The sequence below is a fragment of the Anser brachyrhynchus genome (assembly GCF_964034855.1).
Source record: "Anser brachyrhynchus genome assembly, chromosome: 5".
Taxonomy (NCBI): Eukaryota; Metazoa; Chordata; class Aves; order Anseriformes; family Anatidae; genus Anser; species Anser brachyrhynchus.
In genome coordinates, this window is record NC_137699.1 from 4,570,039 (window position 1) to 4,588,876 (window position 18,838).

The 18,838-nt window shown below is 40.1% G+C and overlaps 1 protein-coding gene across 4 annotated transcripts in view; it reads right to left on the reverse strand.

Annotated features, from left to right (window-relative positions):
• The window catches only part of SOX6 (SRY-box transcription factor 6), a 484,589-nt gene that overhangs the window by 52,886 nt on the left and 412,865 nt on the right, over nt 1–18,838 (reverse strand). Inside the window, exon 15 of one of the 4 annotated variants that reach the window (XR_013952303.1) lies at nt 15,212–15,378. The exons of the other annotated variants lie outside the window; for them this stretch is intronic. The gene's annotated coding sequence lies outside the window, so the exon portion shown is untranslated. Of the gene's footprint in view, nt 1–15,211; nt 15,379–18,838 lie in introns of those variants that run through there. 4 annotated transcript variants of the gene reach the window in all.

The following is an 18,838-nucleotide window of genomic DNA, read 5'->3' on the forward strand; positions in this document are numbered from 1 at the left end:
CGTGGGTAGACATAATAATTTATTACCCTCAAAAATGACTTTTTTTTTAAACCGTCTGTGCAGAGATATGCATCAACACTCATTTCCACTGTATCAGACCTAGGCATTCTGCCTCAGAGAATTTAGTAAACAAAATAAGGCTTGACAGCAGAAGCTCTGAAACAGACATAAATTGGATAAGCTGATCCTGTAAAGATCCTTGAAATAATTAAATACAAGGAAGGTAAGTGACAATGATTTATCTGTATATTTACAGCACATAGTCTTCATTTGGTTTTCACACTAGTTTGACCCAGATATCTATCTAGGTACTGCAGCATATCCGCACTAGGCCTTGCGAAGTCAATTCTGCTTCTGCAGTACCCTTTTATCTTCCAGGCTATCACATGTGGAAAACACAACACAATGAAATAAAACACCATGCAAAACTCTCACCTCTCAGTCACATACAGCACCTTGTCCTCAGTCTGCTCTTTGTTTACAGTAAATCTTCCTAATAAAAGAACTTCAAAACATAAAAGGTATACAAGAGACAATAAGCAGTAAAACCAGCTGATATTGAGTTATTAATGACACACAAGACTAAAGAATCTCACTAAACAAACAGCAAGAGTGAGATCCAAGGCCCCATGGACACACTGAATAAAATTATGTGGAAGACAGGTAGGGCACAGAAACCTGTGCCTACTGCTGGCAATTAGCTCTATTTAATGACAGTAATGAGCAGGCCACTTACAGCAAAATAACCATGTCTGTCTCTCCTTACATGTCTAGTCTCCCTACACTATGCCCCTTTGTCCACTTGCCTCATTCACAGCTGAGAGGAAATGAATTATTGCACAAGGGAACATACATCCCTGACCCTTGGCTTGTTATGTCATCATCCTTAACGTACAGAATCTTGAAGCTTTGGGAAAGACCTTTGAAATCAGCAAACCTATTCATATTCTTCAGGTCAACCATATATACACTTCACTGTATAAGGCCATATTGTTTGGCACCTTGGAAGATTAAGCCTGTTTGTTAGAAGCTGCTTTTCCTCTTCAGCCACAGAAAAGAGGAGTGAGGCAAAATTACACAGGGAATGTAAGATGACGAGATGCTCTGGGTTCATCAGGAAAGTGTACCGAGAGGAACAGATGTGCCAAGACATTTCCCCTTCATTTCTAACTGCTATACCTGTAAACCACTCAATGTCTCTTACATTCTTTAGAATAGCAACCAGAAGTCTGCAGGTTCTAAAATTCCCACAGAAGCAGCCAGAGCACCCAAGCATCTTCCTTGCCAATTAGATACAGAGTAATTCCTCTTTTGTTAAAGACTGATATGGGCAAGCCCTTGAATTTGTGCTACACCTTTATCAAAAATACAGCAAGAATCATAGAATCATCAAGGTCTGAACAGACTTCCAAGATCATCTGGTCCAACCATCACCCTACCACCAATATCACCCACTAAACCATGTCCCTAAAGCACCAGGTCCAACCTTCGCTTGAACACTCCCAGGGACAGTGATGCTACCATCTCCCTGGGCAACCCGTTCCAATGCCTGACTACTCTTTCTAAGAAGAAATGTCTCCTCATTTCCAACCTAAATCTCCCCTAGCACAACTTGAGGCCATTCCCTCTAGTCCTATTGCTAGCAATCTGTGAGAAGAGGCTGACCCCCAGCTCCCCACACCATCCTTTCAGGGAGTTGTAGAGAGCAATAAGGCCTGCCCTGAGCCTCCTCTTCTCCAGACTATAAACAACCTCAGTTCCCTCAGCCACTCCTCACAGGACTTGTGTTCCAGGCCCCTCACCAGCTTCGTAGCCTTTCTCTAGACATGCTCCAGGAGCTCAGTGTCCTTCTTGTAGTGAGGGGCCCAAAACTGAACGCAGTACTCGAGGTGCGGCCTCACCAGAGCAGAATACAAGGGGATGATCACCTCCCTGGTCCTGCTGGTTACACTATTCCTGACAGAAGCATGGCTAAAGAAAACAGGAATTTTGTTGTTGTAATTCTGTGCCTTTTTACATGACAACAGCACAGATGTCTATGTGTGACTTCTATTGCTTCATGGACTTGCTGGACTGAATCTTCTTTCCCAGTCTACAGACGCTAGTCCTTTTCAGTTTTACCCAGTCTCATAGCAATTCGGAACAGTTGGTTGTATCCCCTACAATTTCTGACAACTGTTAGTACATTGGGCTTGCATGGCAAGGTTTTGGTAGCAGGGGGGGCTGCACAGGTGGCCTCTGTGAGCAGAGCCCAGCAGCTGCCCCATGTCAGATCAGAGCCAGTTCCAGACAGCTCCAAAAGGGGCCCACCACTGACCCTAGCCAAGCCATGAGCAACGTTGGTCGGGCCCCTAGGAGAGGAGATAGAAGAAAAAGGGGGAAAAAGAAATCTGCTGCAAAATGGCAGTCGTGAGAGAGAGGAGTGAGAAAACACAAGAGAACCAGCCCTGTGGCCCCCAAGTTCAGTGCAGGAGGGCAGGAGGTGCTCCAGGCACGCAGCAGCAGTTCCGCTGTGGCCTGTGGAGAGGCCCCTGGTGGAGCAGGCTGTCCCCCTGCAGCCCATGGGTCCCACACGGAGCAGATCTCCACGCTGCAGCCCGTGGAGAGCCACCACAGGAGCAGGCCACAGGCCAGAGCTGCAGCCCATGGAGAGGAGCCCATGCAGGAGCAGGAGGCCTGGGAGGAGCTGCCGCCCATAGGGGACCTGTGTTGGAGCAGTTTGCTCCTGATGGATGGACACCGTGGTACGGACCTATATAGGAGCAGTTCTTGAAGAGCTGCTGCCTGTGGGAAGCATACGCAGGATCAGTTCAGGAAGGACGGCATCCTATGGGAGCAACCCCACCTGGAGCAGGGGCAGAGCATGACTGTGAAGGAGCAGCAGAGATGAAGCACCATGGACTGACCACAACCCCCATTCCCCGTTCCCCTGCACCACTCGTGGAGAGGATGCACAAGAGGGTGGATGGGGGGGAAGGTGTTTTTAGTTTGCTTTTAGTTTCTCACTGCTCTGTCCGTTACTAGCAATAGGCAATAAACTTCATGAACCTCCCTATGCTGTCTGCTTGTGATAGTAACTAGTGAGCGATCTCCCCATCCTTATCACAAGCCAGGAGCCTTTTTTATATGTTCTTTTTCCTTTATATGTCCTTTTCCTTTAAGGAGAGGAAGCAAGAGACCACAGTTAGAAATTTAAAAGCAAACCAATATGTGCCTATTATGATCCTAGCATTAATGGGCTGTGATTTCCATTCAGCTTCTGTGAACTATAATAAAGAGCAGGAACAAATAGCGACCAATGATACAATGCTACAGAGACTACATAGGAATTTTGGAACAGAAGCCAAATAGGTATCAAGTATCATTCAGACACCAAAAAGGAACTGATGGTCCTTGTATGGATCACAGCCTAACCATCCCCAAAATGTAGATGTCATAAAGCTGGAATGCAGCTGTCTAATGCAACAGAGAACAGTTTAAAACTGGTAAAGAGAAAGAACGGTGTGCCAACAGCGACTGCAGGGCAGTTTAGACAAGCAAATGTAATCACTTGTAAATCCAGCTGAAATACCAGGATGAAATACCTCAGTGTTTAGAAAGAATGCCTTGGGATCCACATTGAAAGGGTTTCATTAGAGGCCCTGTTTCACACATCACCATGTAGAAACACATGAAGAAATGCATGCATAATTACTTGCAAACACTCATTTCAGTGCTTTGGATCACAAAATATTTGTCTGCAAAAATACTATCAATGTACAAACATATAGGTGCATAATTTTGTGTGAAATAACTGATTTTTATTAAAGATTCAGTTCATCGCTGTACCAATGGTCAGGATTAGAAACTTACATCTTCCCCATGCAGCCTTCCTTCATACCTTCTTTGAGTTTCCACGTTGCTGACAGAATATTTGTGTTAGTTTGTACTGGGATATGGGATAGAGTTAATTTTCTTAATAGTAGCTGTTATGGTGCTATGTTTTCGATCTGTGATGAAAACAGTGTTGATAACACGCTGACATTTTAGTTGTTGCTGACCAGTGCTTACACAGAGCCAAGATATTCTCTATTTCTCACACTGCCTTGCCAGTGAGGAGGATGAGGATGCACAAGAATTTGGGAGGAGACACAGCCAAGACAGCTGACCCTGGCTGACCAAATGGATGTCCCATAACATGTGGACACCATGTACAGCAATAAAAGCTGGGGAAAAGAAGAAGGAAAGGGTGCATGATCAGAGCTATGGCATTTATCTTCCTAAGTAGCCATTATGAATGATGAAGTTCTGCTTTCCTGGATATGGCTAAACATCTGTGTACCAATAGGAAGCAGTGAACAAATTCCTTATTTTGCTTTGCTTGCATGCACAGCTTTTGCTTTACCTATTAAACTGTCTTCAGCTCAGCCCATAAATTTTCTCACTTTTACCTTTACTGTTCCCTCTCTATCCTGCTGAAAGGGAGTGAGAGAGGGGCTGTGTGGTGCTTATCTGCCCAGTGGAGTTAAACCATAAGAATGTTCCATGCAAAAGTTTGAAATGGAGGAAGAACTGTATTTTTTGTGTTTTCATAAAAATCTATAAACAGCTTTACAAGAAAGATTACGCTTTATCTGTCTGCGAAACTGCAGCAGAGGTAGCGAGGACTGTCAAATAAACCATCTGATTCTCCTCCCCTCAGTAATGGTTTATTAGACATCTTTGTCTAGCATGAAATAGTTCTGTGAAAAATAAACCAAGCACAGATCTTATTTTGGTTACAGAAAGGTCTGAATCATTTATAACTGAATTAATTGCTAGAAAAGCTTATGAGTGGCCAATTAGTAATATTTGGATTTGGATTTGCCAGTTGGCCCAGAACTGGAAATGAATATTAGTTTCTACATAAAGACTGTAGTGTTCACAGATAAAAAACATTCAATCAAAATCAAGAAAATCCTTGAGAATCAGTCTTGAACAGAACATGCCTGATAGCTGGCCAGATAATTATTAGCCAAAATTGCCTATGATATTTCCCAACTGCAGATTCAAAAACTGGTTCTGCATTTCTTATACATCCTAAAATCTTGATATTTTGTTGCACTCTCTGTAAAGTCCTAAAAGAGCAATAGGAATGAATGGTGCCACATATAAAACCTGTATAGATGCCAGCAAACTGCTCATTTGTGTTCATAAGGTTTCCACATGCCTTTTGAGGACAGTATTTTCTCCTTTCGCATCCCACTTTTCACAAGCAGTAAATGAGTCTCAAACTCATTTGGATCATCTTGAAAACTATAAGGAAATTCTCCAAACCACCAGAAAGGTAAAGAAAGCAGTACAGTAGTGCACAGTGTTTGATGTCCAGCAGAAGCATCTTCTCAAAGACAATTAAGGAAAACACACATGCTCTGTCACCACTGCTTCCAACATGGAAACATGGGCTAGGATTACCTACACCAGATAATAGCTTCTGGGGAACAGTAGCACTCTTCAGCTAATTCTTTTTCTCCATCCTCTTCACAAGCTAAATATAGCCCAGTAGCATGGGGCACCAGAGGAAATTCTGCATTTCAGAAAAAGAACTGTAGTGTTGAGCTGCTTCGATGACTGAGCAGACTGCTCCCAGGGTACATTACATTTCCTTTGATTTGCCATCCCCCTATCAACCCAAGTCTGACAAGACTCGGCCCAAAACTAAATATGAGAACAGAGATAAAGTGATAAAGAATCACAGGAAGAAGCTATCGCAAAATAAAAGGGGCAGAATAAACATTGACAGAAGTATTCTGTACAATCAGAAATGTGTGTGACTTAGGCAAGTAACTCTTTAAGGAGTTATTCTGTAGCTCCTCATCAGAATATGTATATTGAGAGTTATAACAATTTACAATTTTTTTCACTTAGTAGAAAAGTAAGTAATTGTATAACATACCATGGCACAAGTTTTCCTCTTTCTTGAATGATTTTTAGTTGAACTATATCTTGAACATATTCTATGTTCTTTACTACAGATTGTGCTCTCTTTTAGGTTCCAAACTTGAAGAGCAGTTGTGCAGCCAGTGTTGGTTTTTTTTCAGAAATTCAAAGTAACATATTTTGCTCATGAAGAATTTATTCGCACTTTCTTGAAGTGAATTACAACAAAATCCTATATAATTAGAGCATAAACTCTAATGTATTTGTACCGGTAAGAACTGATAAAAAAAAAAAGACACTAGAACACTGTGTAATGCTCAGAGGGGTATTTTAAAGCTTTTAAGTTAAGCATCATTTAAAACAGATTGTAATTAAGGATTCTCCCCCCGCCCCCTTTTTTTTTTTTTTATTACATATTAAGGTCTCTAAGAGCGTAACTTCCATAAATAGTCAAGAATAAACTACATTCAGACCTACATATAAGCACATTTCTTGGCACAGATAAATGAAAACTGTGATTGCTGACATCTCTTTGAAGGAAGATTTTCTTTTTTTTTTTTTTTTTCATCCCAGCCCTTGTTTTATTTATATGGCTCTACACACTTTTTTATTTTTAATTATCCTAAGGAAAAGAAGGAGCGGGGGGGAAAAGAGATCTTTGTTTTCCAACTGAGACAGTGAAATACATTCCAAAGCTGCTTTTGTTTTTAATTTACAGAAGCCCTCATGTCTAATCTACTAAGCCAACAAATAATCTGTTTGCCAGGTTTTACATGAGAGTCATGAAAAGTGCATACAATTGCCGACTTTATTCTTTTTTAGGATACAGATTCATTCTCTGCCATAAACTTGAAAGGATCCTTTTGGGGAACTTTTCACAATGAATTTATTTTTAACTATGCATTTTGTTTCCCAGGAGTTATTTAATTTTTACCCAGTCACTTGTGCATCTTCAGCTCTCTTTTTCTTAATAAAAAGAAAAGCTTTGTTCTTGTCTATATGAAAGATAAGATAGCTAGGTCCATATACTTGGTCATGAAAGCAGCAATATGTTTCCCTCTGAGAAAATTATAGTGCAAATGAGCAGTCCCACATAGTTCCACACACAGACCAAACAAAATAAAAAAATTCCTTCCTTCCATCCTTTAGAACAATCCTATCTCCTACTCTTCCTAATGTTTAAGGATTTAAGGTAAATCTCGTGGTCGAAAAACTTGATGCATATCCTGGGAAACACTGAGAATTTCTAAGAGATTGGGGGGTGGAAAAGTAGAGGGAACAGGACAGCAACACAGAAATACAGCATCACTACACTGCTTTAGATCTTCTAAAAGATGTGTATACACATGCAAGGCAGAAGCACTGTTTTGCAGTGAGATTTTTGGACGGTACGATCTACCACAAGGAAACTTCTTCTGGTGTGGAGGAGTACACCACCATGTGTTATTTACTCCCCTCCTCTTCATTCTGATACATCTACTCTGCTAGACAACTATAAAATCCAGCACAGCATTATCAGTGAACTTGCAGGAGGAAAAGAGTACCTCTGAGCTACCTGCCAGCTCCCCAAAACTGGGTTTTGCAGGGATTTGCAAAGGCAATGCCAGCACTGAGAATGCACTGTGTTCCTCTGGAGATGCTCCTTTATCATTTCCTTCTCTTAAAGGATATGAGTCTAGAAATACACTGAACAAATAACAACACAATTAATTAGTTGTGTTTAATTAATTTATTGTGTTTAATTAACTAATTAATTTATTGTGTTAAAAGTGGCCTATTTGCTGACATCTAAATATGAGGTATTCAGTTTGTACTTAAAAGTGGAACTTACATGGCAAAGAAAAGGATCAGGATGAAAAATGTTCCATGTAAAAAATTCTTCTGCTACAAGATCTTACCTTCTGTAAAGTTATTCTGTCTACAGGTACCAGTTAAGTCTTTCCACTTCATGCATGTTCCCAGAGTATTGTGCTTGGAATGCTAAGAAAATCCTGGCTACATGACTTTAGGTAGACTGAAGCAAAGTAAATGAAGCACAATGGAGACTTCAAACAGACATAAAAATATGGCTGAGATAACCCATTTGATATACTAGACAAGAACAAGAATTTGGGGAAGGTGCAGAAGAATTACTAATAATATAATAGAGCTCATATTTATTTTGTGTGTAAATATGTGATGGCTGTATGAGTTTCAGCCCTGGGATGTGGCCTGTAACTTACATCTGTTAGAATAAAGGTATCTATCGCCCACCAGCTGCAGGAGAAAGGCTATGTCCACAGCTCTTCCTCCCAAAATGCGGGTGTAGCCTAATACAGCATTCTTCAGTTCAAAACAAGTAACATTCTAGGTACTTGTCCAACTTCCTTCTAAGATATACCTGCAAATAGAACTTCACAGGCAGGTGTTGACTTTATGTATATTGTAGTGAACAGATGAAAAGCTCACGATCCATTTTATTGCTATGAATTCTGATTTTATTCAAGGGACTTATTTTACAGAATAACTTTCATCTACTTTATTCTTGTTAAGTACTATTGTATAAGTCAACCCACTCTCATGCAGGTCAGAAAATAAGATCTAGTCCTAGTGAACCTTTTGGAATTTAGGTTTTCATAAATTTTAAACCATCATAATTTTTTTAACAAACTATTTTGAGTCCTTCTAGAGTTTCCATTTCCTCTAACATTATATTATTGTCTCCCTTGCCAAGCAGAGTTGCAAGTTATGTTGGCCAATTTCTTATGAAAAAAACAAACAAACCGACCCACAACACAGAACAAGATTTTTTGTCTCCTTACACTGTATCTGTAGTTTTGCTCAAACAAAGATAATTGCAATACGTATTCACTAGGTCCTTCTTGCAGAACTATCAGTGCCCCTTCACAAAGTAACTGCTTTCTACAGTCTCATTCTCTCAAATGCTTTCCCCAGCTCTTTTAACTGAAATAAGGAGACGCAAATTCCTCCTTAGACTCCCGCATTGTTATGGATGAAAACCTTCCTTCAAAGTAATTTGCACCTAGGACATGGAGTCAGAATGTGAGATTAGGTATCCACAGCAGTTTGTCTCCACAGTAGAAGAGCCTCAAACAATGCTTGATGGCTCAGGTATATGGGGAAATTGGAAAAAAAAAAACAAACAAACAAAAAAAAACACTCTTAATGAGAGCAGAGGTACAAAGAGTCAAGCTATGGGTTTAAACAAGAACAACTCAAGTGCTTTTTATTGCCATCATTCCCCATAGCACTACGATGACTGAGAAAACTTTCATTGTCTCAAAAGTTCCTTCTATTTCATTCTTCAGTCACTGGAGTTTAGTAAAATTAGACAGAATGATTGCAATGAATTGGCTTGTAGAAATTCTGTTTGCTGTTGCATGTCACCATTAATGACACGTTTGCCCGTGTTCAGCAGCTCCCAGGACACACTTATTTCTAAAGACAATTTAAGAAAGTAATGCAGACTCCCCCACCCACCAACACCGGTCAGGCTGTTGTGCCTGTCATTTATTTTTTTATTTTTCCCATCTCCTGCATTTACATACCCTTTCAGGCACATGTTCTCCAAAGTGAGAACTACTCAAATATAGCTTACATTACCCTACAGAGCATTATAAAGAGGCAAAAAAATTTTCAAGCAAGGTGACAAGATTCACACCAAAAATCATTTTGTAAACTCTCTCAGATGTTGTCACAACAATCCAGAGGAAGAATTCTACCTCCTCAGCAGCCAATAATGGAGAAGGTGACAGGAGAGCACAAAGGGAAAACAAAGACTCCCACATGCACTTGGGCTGCTTTTCAGATCCTCAGCTTTGTCTATACTTAGGTTGTGAGATGATTTATGATCACTAGTCTCTACTGCCAGAGCAACTGTTCACTTCAATTCTGCATGTTCCTTGATGGGTTGGTTACATTTTCACAAATGCTGTCATAACACTTTAACTGCAATAATCATCTGTTTGAATTGTGCTGTTACTACACTATGCTGCCAGGCAGCTCTTCTCTATTGAAATGTCCAACACTGATAAATAGTGTAACTGTCTGAAATCAAGCCTAGAAACTCCTTTCTTTAAACATTTCTTAACTGAGTGCTACTTTGCAGGGAGTGACTGTTCCCAAGACCTGATGAGGGGAAGCACAACTGAAAGAAAGAGTGCCCAAGTGACAAACTAGTGCTGAGACAGATGATTGCAAGCTACAGAGTTACCGTGACTTAACAAAATCCCATTTACTAGCTGAACTGCATTAACTGACTACAGCATACTTCTGATTCGCTGCAGTTACAAAGGAAGGTAGATTACTTTAAAACAGTTGTTAGCTTGAATTGTGATGTTCTAAATGAAAACCTTTTACTTTAGAACCACCGTGGGTTAGAAGCATGCACAAGCAGTTAGAAGAAACTCCTTAGCCTGTGAAAGCTGAATTACATGACTGGAACTACTGAATTCTGAATGAGAACAAGTATCTGTGAATTACTGCACTGAGTAACAGAGAGCCTAAAAAGTAAGCAAATGATGAAGTATATAGCATATTGTAAGGCAAACAATATAAACTGAAGACTATAAGGTGAAGATTTAGCTAGGTTCTCACAAATATTTTCCTTATTGTAAAATCAGATTTTTTTCTGCCTTTTTAATCTTAGGAAGGTTTTAGGAACATGATGTTCTGTGACACTTATTGGGAAGCCTATTCTTTTTTTAGTTCAGATAAGAATGGCACTGCTGTGCAACCACTTTGCGGCCCATGTGAAAACATCTAAGCAAGGCACAGAGGAATCAGGCTTCCTGCTTTTAAACACCATTCTCATTAGCAAAAGCATCTGGAGCTGGTCTGGTACTACGACACACTCACAAGATCACCAAACGCACTGCCTCTATGTGGCACTAAGGAAATAGTTCTGTATCACATTTGCTTCCGAGATGACAAAAAAAATAAAGCTCTTCCCTTACCCTCAGTTAAAGGCCACAACTTTACCAATGCCACCACTACAACTGCTTAGTAAATGACTTCATTGAAAAGATCTGGCTTCAAGAAGCTGGGTTGGGGGGCTGGTGGGACACTCATCTTGTTTCTCTAACTGAAGGCAGTTCCCCAGTCCAGGTTACAGCACAGTCACACACAGCGATGCATAGACACAACTGACAGGGCAGCATACAACAATGCCAGGGCATGAATCTAAGTTTGTCTTGACACTGAAGCGAGCCCATCAAGGAACTGCACTTGTCACACACCTCAAAAAGAAGCTAAGAGTAGCATGGATTCCAAGAGAAAGACAACATTGTATTTTCATACAAACTTAGCATTTATCACACTTTGCATGCTACATCAAAATACACCAGACAATATTGGAGCCCATTCCAGTGACTTGACAGTGTAACTGATAGCAATACCCTAATCCACCCAATGAATGAGTCCTCCTCCAAAGTGCAGACAGGGAAACAGAGCACAGAGAAATGAAGTTTCTTGAAAATAAGTATGGCAAATTTAAAAGCCATTCTTACAGGTAATCTGTTTCCTAGTGAGTAAAAAAAAAGCTGAAGTCCCACATTATTCTTTAAGAAAGTGAATTTACCAGCCTCATTCCTTGGGGATCTATTCAGTGTGTCCCTTGACTGCCCCCCTGTGCCACAACTCCCAGCCCTTAGAACTAGCTACCCAAACATCGGGTCTCCTGCTTCAGCCCCTTACCTCTCCTGCTCCAGCCCTGCCACATCTCCAAAGCAGGACCCTTTATCCCATCCTTTCCTAATGCCAGCTACCTCACCTCCACAGCATCTTGCCCTTTACCTACCAACCCTCTGGAGTCTTAATACCTTGTAGATGTAATCTAGTGATAAATACAAGACAGCTTATTCTTTTTCAGGATAGCTAGTGTGAGGCAGACTGATATGGCAAGAACTGGACAAGCTAGTTTTCCAAAACTCCAGACAGTCACTTTGACTGCTAATGGTGAAGATGAAGCCTGCCTGTTAAGGAAACTAGAAACTACTGCCTTGTCTCATATGAATTCCTGCTTTGTTAGGCCTTGGAATGGATGAGGATTAAAGACCGTCTGGTCAGAGCTGAAGGGTATAAAATCAAATGCCCTCACAGCAAGTACTTGTTATTTAGTGCCCCCTGACCACTAACTCCGGCAGCTGTTTCCAAGCACACCTTAGTGATGACACAGTGAATTTCATGGGGGTGGAGGAAGAAAGTATTTTCCAGCCCCTCCACAATGCACTCACACACACACTATCCTCTATCACATATTTGAGAAATGGAACCCGAGTAGTAACTAAAAGCTTGGTATACCCAGTGGAAATTAAAGGCTGCATGTTCAAATGGGCACTACCTTGGGTGGGTTGGTCAAATTCTTCCTAAAGTTGTTTTATTCTAGGAATCTCACAACAGAAAGAAGAATCCTTTTGATATTCACATTTCAAAGAGCACACTTTTGTGAATATTTTCAACAGAAGATGATAGCACTACTGATTTATATAGACTGCATATAAACCTACACATGCATATGCACAAACATACATGCACAGCACATACATATGTATATGTAGAACTATCTGTAACAGAGGAAGAGATCCTTTTATTTTGCCTTTTGTGCTGCTCTCCAGGAATCTTCCTTGATCTTGACAGAACTGATAGTTTATAATGAACACTTTTACGGCTGGCATCATGGAAACACCTGGGAGTAACATTTGCTTACAGTTGTTTTGTGTATTATTTTTTTTAAACACAGCTACTGTGCTGTTTGCCTCCAATAAACATTTTTTGTGTGTTTAAATATTTTATTGGTTCAGACAAAAAGCAAAATAAAAGAAAACAAGTAAACAAGAGAGTCTGCTGTGCTTCTGCAAATGGAAAGGTAAGAGACCCTGAAAGGATAAAGAAACCAAGCTGAAATCGGCTGGGTCACTGCTTGTGCTATGGATTAGCTACACGTGACATTAAATAGTGTCTTATTTTCCCTCTACATAGAAAGACAGACAGAAAAATGGAAACAATTCCTCAGGAAAGTCCTATTCAAAGTATTTGCATGACCCTCAGCATCTTGGTATTTACTTTCTATCATATCAATCTCCACAACAAACCTAGAGATTTAGAGTGTATTCCTCCCATCTAGCAGAAAAGAACTGATGCATTAAGAAGCTAAATGATCTACAGAGGGTGACACCAGAGTTTCTGGCAAAGCACTAAGAATCTCAAATAGAAGATAATATTCTGAAATACACCATATCTTCTTGCATCAGATTAATATAACTGATATTAATCCCAGAAATAATATCAAAAGGATGAGAAAATACCAGGTGTCCAGCACAGTAAACATGGAATATTTGAGGGAGAAATTTAGAGAGACAATAGCCCATTCATTCTATTTTAAGAAACCAAGTCAGCCACATTCTACATTGATGTGGTCAAACTTCCTTTGTCATTATGACATTCCTTCCTTCTTTCCATGTATTTTTCCTCTTGAGATTCAAAATCTCCTTGAATCTAGGTACTAGACTTAAAACTACTCCAAGATTTGAACTATCTCCAAAAGTGACCAGTGTTCACATTAAAGTTATGCAGATCAGAAATAGAGCTAGCTGAAAAGGTATGATGTATTTTAGGCGATCATTTTTCAAACACTTTTGACTAGTTCTGTAAACTGAATAGGGAAGAAAAAAATTTGAAGAATCTGATATCTCACACAAGATTAAGAACATCTGTTCCACAGGTACAGGCTTTGTTATTCTATCTGTAGGAAGAATTTGTAACAGAGTTAAAGCCTTGGCTTTCCATCTTCTTTGCATGTATGAAAAGCTAATGTTAAATAATCATAAAACACAATCAGTGAGCGAGGTCTTACCCTATCACCTCTTTGAAGATGTATAAATTCCACACAGGCTGGAAACCTGTTGAGTCAGTCCCTTGTCCACATGCAGATTAGCTGGAAGAGACTATTCCAAGGCCACTTGCTATTCAGAGGCTATTCCAAGGCCACTGAAATGCTTACGTGAAAGCTTCCGCACTTATCTAGGCAGTTTAAGAAAGCAACTATGGAGTCTAAAACTCAACATCCCCCATTAGGTCTGCTCCAGCTGAGATTGGAGGGGTATAGCATTCTGTGGGATATTTTTGCTTCCTACAATACCCTGCATTTTAGTCTAGCCCATCTCTGGAAAGAAGCTTCAATGAAAGTTCAATCAATTCCACAGCTTCAAGTGTATTTTAAAACCAGCATACATGAAAAACGGAATAAAGGGACGCTTCTAATTCTGCCTCTTTATGAATACTTATGAAAATGTGTGGATCAAAGCCTCTTACCCTGCAAGTAAATTTCAAGCCTCCTGTAGAACTTGAAGAGTATTAGAACTCATTTCATGTTTCAGTTAGCATAAAGCACATGTTCAGGAATTACTAAGCAATAGTTTTGCAACAGGCTTTTCCCTAATTTGCAGGCAACTGCCTCAGAAATAGAGCACAGAGGTCTAAATAGTGCCCCTTCTGCTGCCTCTACAAGAGAGGAAAAGGGTGTCAGGAATACAGCAAACATTTCAAGCCACCTCTCTCATTACCTTAACAAGCAGCTCTATATATACACGTGAAAAATATGCTTAAAAAGAGAAACGACCCACTATTAAACATAATCCCCTGAGTTCTCTCCTTGCTAAAACAATCACAGAATCACAGAATCATCTAGGTTGGAAGAGACCTCCAAGATCATCTAGTCCAACCTCTGTCCTAACACTACCAAGTCCTCCACTAAACCATATCACTAAGGGCTACATCTAAACGTCTTTTAAAGACCTCCAGGGATGGTGACTCAACCAACCAACTTCAACCGACCTTGTATCTGCCAAAGCTTTCCACCTCCAAGTTGTCGATCACACTGAGCATTTGTTCTGACACACTAATTTCTGGTCACAGCTCTTCCCAGCCACTGCCTTTTCTCCTGCAGGAGGATTGCAATGCTCCTAAGGGACTGACCGCAGTTCAGAAGTTCCAGGTTCAGCATTCTGGTGGTCTAATAGGCCTACAGCACAAATGCATTTGACCTAAGATTTTTTTCCTAAAGTCTGAGTTGCCCGGCAGTCAGGCAGCCATGTTAGCACAGTGGGGTGCCTTAGCTGGGATGCCCACTCTCCCAAGGAGCAGCCCCTCAGCAGGGCACAGAACGAGGGCTCCACTCACACAGATGTACAGCTTCTGGGCCCACAGTAGGTAACACCCCCACAGTAAGGAGGGTAAGCAGAAGATCACAATGGACACACCTAATTCAGAAAGTTGGTTGACCTTCTGCACCATCCTTTCTCTCTCCTACTTGCACAGCTATTAAGTAGTTTGGAAAAAAAAAAAGGAAGCTATATGTACAACATTTGCTCCTTATAAAGGACAAAGCTGCAGCAGCTACTGAGGTTTGAACTTTTGGTTGAAGTTCTCTTTCCATGGAGATAGAAGTAGTTATGCAACAGGACGGCCAGGAAAGGAACAGACCTGGAAATACGTTTTGGACGTTAGTCAAAAGCAAAAAGGAAAAGAAGATAAAAGAAGGTAATTAACTGAAACTTAAAAGAAACATCCTCTCTTTAAGCACAGGGAAGCTCTTGCTTCCAGGGAGAAGTTAGTTTTGAAAAATACCCGTGCCTATTAAGCAGTACTGCAAAAGGATAACACTGAGCTCTGATGAGATAGCGCCTCCTAACTTACAAAACCCTTCCCAGATCCCCAGGAAAGCCATTGATAACAACAGTTTTGTGTTGGTACAAAACTAACACATCTACTATTGTATAGACTCAAATCCCGCAAACCACTGAAAACTCCAACAAGAAGCTAGCCAGGAATTTCACAAAACTCAAAACTGGGTAATAGCACGTTTATTTTGGGGCACATCAGTTCTTACTTTTCACACTTATTGACATTGATTTTGAAAAGAAATAAGTAGGTGGGATCTCAGGAGAGAGTCATTTCTCAGTTCTGGCACAGACTTGATGCACAATTTAAACAAATCACTTAATCTTTCTGAGTCTTAGGTCCCCAGCTGTAAAAAATGGGCAGCAGTTCATTTATTCTGTTGTCTCATTTACATAGGTTGTAAATGCTGAAGGACAGGAGCTATCTCTTACTATGGATTTGTGCGGTGTTTAATACAAGAGATCTGAATACAGCAGAGCCTTTAAGAGCTATCTTATGTTTGAAGTACATTGAAAAGTATATTGTTCCATATTACATCTCCCCATTCTTCAGAGCTTATTAGAGTGACAGACAAAGATTTATGATCCCTGAGTACAATTTAGCATCAGAAATGAAGGAGGTCAGAAAAAATATCTATTGATAATTGCCTGTAATCTGCATAGGAAAAGAGAGAAGACGACAAATACAGTGTGGGAGAAGGAAGGGAAACAAAAAATAAGCCTGTCTTTGGTGAATAAATAACAGCAGAAAAGCCCCCAAGAAATCTCATTCTAAGTTCTACAGCCCTAAAATGCCTACCAAAAAAGTTTCTATAAATTGGCTTTATTAAATAACCATCCTTTCGCTTTGTCTGGCAGGAAGAGCCACCTTTTCTAAGGGAGAAATGCATGACAATCCGGAAATCCTATTAATAACATTAGAGTCCCGAACTTTAATGTATTAATGAATGGACGTGCACCCATGCTGTAATCATGAATTTCAGCACTGCCTTTGATGCTTCATTGGGCACAAAGCTCTTACAAAATGTTTGAAGTGTCTGGCTGTGTAATAATGATTTATAATTCTCTTGAACCAAAGCAAAATTTGCTAGTAAAAACCATTTTTGAAATAAAAAATAAATTGTGGCTGGAGGGTCTGGGTTTGTTTCAAAAAGAGATCACCCACAAGCAGCAAATTATTTAAAAAGCCACTGGTTCTAGTGTTTTGAGATAGGGTGCGTACAACTCAGAATTTCAAAGTACTGTTAATTAAGATCAGTTTATTAAAACGTCAATCTTGTTAACCAAAAAATTCTCCACTATGAATACCAGCTGTAAGTTCCCTTAAGTTCAGCTTTTCATGAAGCAAATGATTTTTCCTTATACCATATATTCATCTTCATCCCTCTTCCTACTGTCCATTATTTTTTCCTCTCTTCTGTCAAAGTTTATTTGTAGATGAGGCAATCTTCGTATGTTAGTTGGATTAGTCCCCTGTGCTCATACACCCCTCCAAGCCCCCAAACCTATCAGGAAAATATCTGATTTACATTAAAACAGATATGCTTGGTGTTTAAAAAAAAACAGTTGAATTAATTTTCTTTCCTCCTCTTCATCTCAGTCCAAAACCCACTGGCGGGGATGGAAAGAACTTCACTGACTTCAGAAAAAAATTGGATCAGGCCTGTGTTTGAAATGTTTATTTATCTCCATTGTCATGCATCCCTTCCAAGACTTCCTAAAAATAAAGTGTGAGGAAAGCAGTGGACAAAAATGAACCTAGCAAGACTATGTCCTTTATCATCCCCAAAACAGTTATTTTTGCAAAAACATTTAGCAGAACAATCCAAGAAGTCTGCCCTGGCAAGCGGAAAAAAAGACGTGGTACAGGTAGAGACATCCGCCTGTATTCCTCTTAGGAGGTTGGAGCCAAATGGAGCAGAGAAGGAAAACAACTGAAATAAACCCTAACAACTGACACATTTTTCCTTTGGTCTGAGAGATTTTTATTCAAAGGCTATGGTACCAAAGGCATTTCAAACTCACTTTCCTCCTTTGTTTCCTTCTCCTTTGACTACCTTTGTGCCCATGAACTTCCAGATGGGGGTTGGGAGTTTTCATTATATTCTTCCACATCCTCACACCAAAAATACGGTGTTTTATTTATTTTGTTAAATATTATTGTTCCCTCTTTGAAAACACAGTGGCTGTGAAAACTGCTGTTGATTCAGATTGTCAACTATTTTAGGTGTACATTCAGGTTGATCCGCTCTCACCAGCTATAGACCAGGCAGAAGGGACTCTGCCCTGCTGTGTGGTAAGATTCCTTGTCTGCTCATGCTAGAACAGGAAGAGGAGCTGAGCATCTTCCCAGGTATGCAGAACTCTCATGTGTACCTACGATAGATATAAATAGCCACATATGCTAAACGTTGAAACATAGTTAGCAAAAAGGAACCTACTAAGGCCCAGAGCAAGCTTCTCTCAAGACAAGCCACAAAACTGGGTTGGTGTTCACAAAATCACAGACACCATGTAATGATACTTGTAAGAACCTGAAACCAGATCCCAGATGTCACTGTTACAGTGGTCACTTCACTGAGACAACTGAGACTCTTCTGGCTCCTTTGTAGAGCATTTCAGTGTTTTATTTAAGTTTGCATTTTGTTTTACTGTATTTTTTCATTTAAAGTTTTCATCAGGATCTTCCCCACACACACTGAAAGTAACTGTCCAATTGTTATTGAGTTAAAGCAAAAAAGGATGCCACTATCAAAATATAAAAATAAAAAAACCCTACACAATTAAGAAATTTAAAAGCAAGACAAAGGGGAGAGAGCTAGTACAGAAAAGCAAAGGGAATAGATAAAGAGTGAATGGCAAGATCATGATGGCAAAAAAAGTGAGCAAAAAGGAGCAAAAGATTGATGAAAGCCCCATGGGGCCCCCAAAGCAGACCAGATGCAACAAACAGGGCCAGCCCGTCCTAGACCAAACTGACCCTGGAAACTGAATACTGTTCTGGCATGAAGACCCAGAACATGACTGCTCTTTTCAGGCATTCCAGGGGGATGGGGAGGGAGGGATTCTGCTCACAGGCTTACAGTGATTTTAGATTTAAATGTTCATTGAAATTTTGTTCCTTAAAGTTATCTTCAATTAGGTATGCTTGAAACCAACAGGAATTACCTGGATTTTTAATCACAAATTAAGAAATATTTCCTTAAAGGGGTGTGTTTCTGATTTCAGTATTTATGGTAAACATTAAAAAGTTAAGCAGAAAG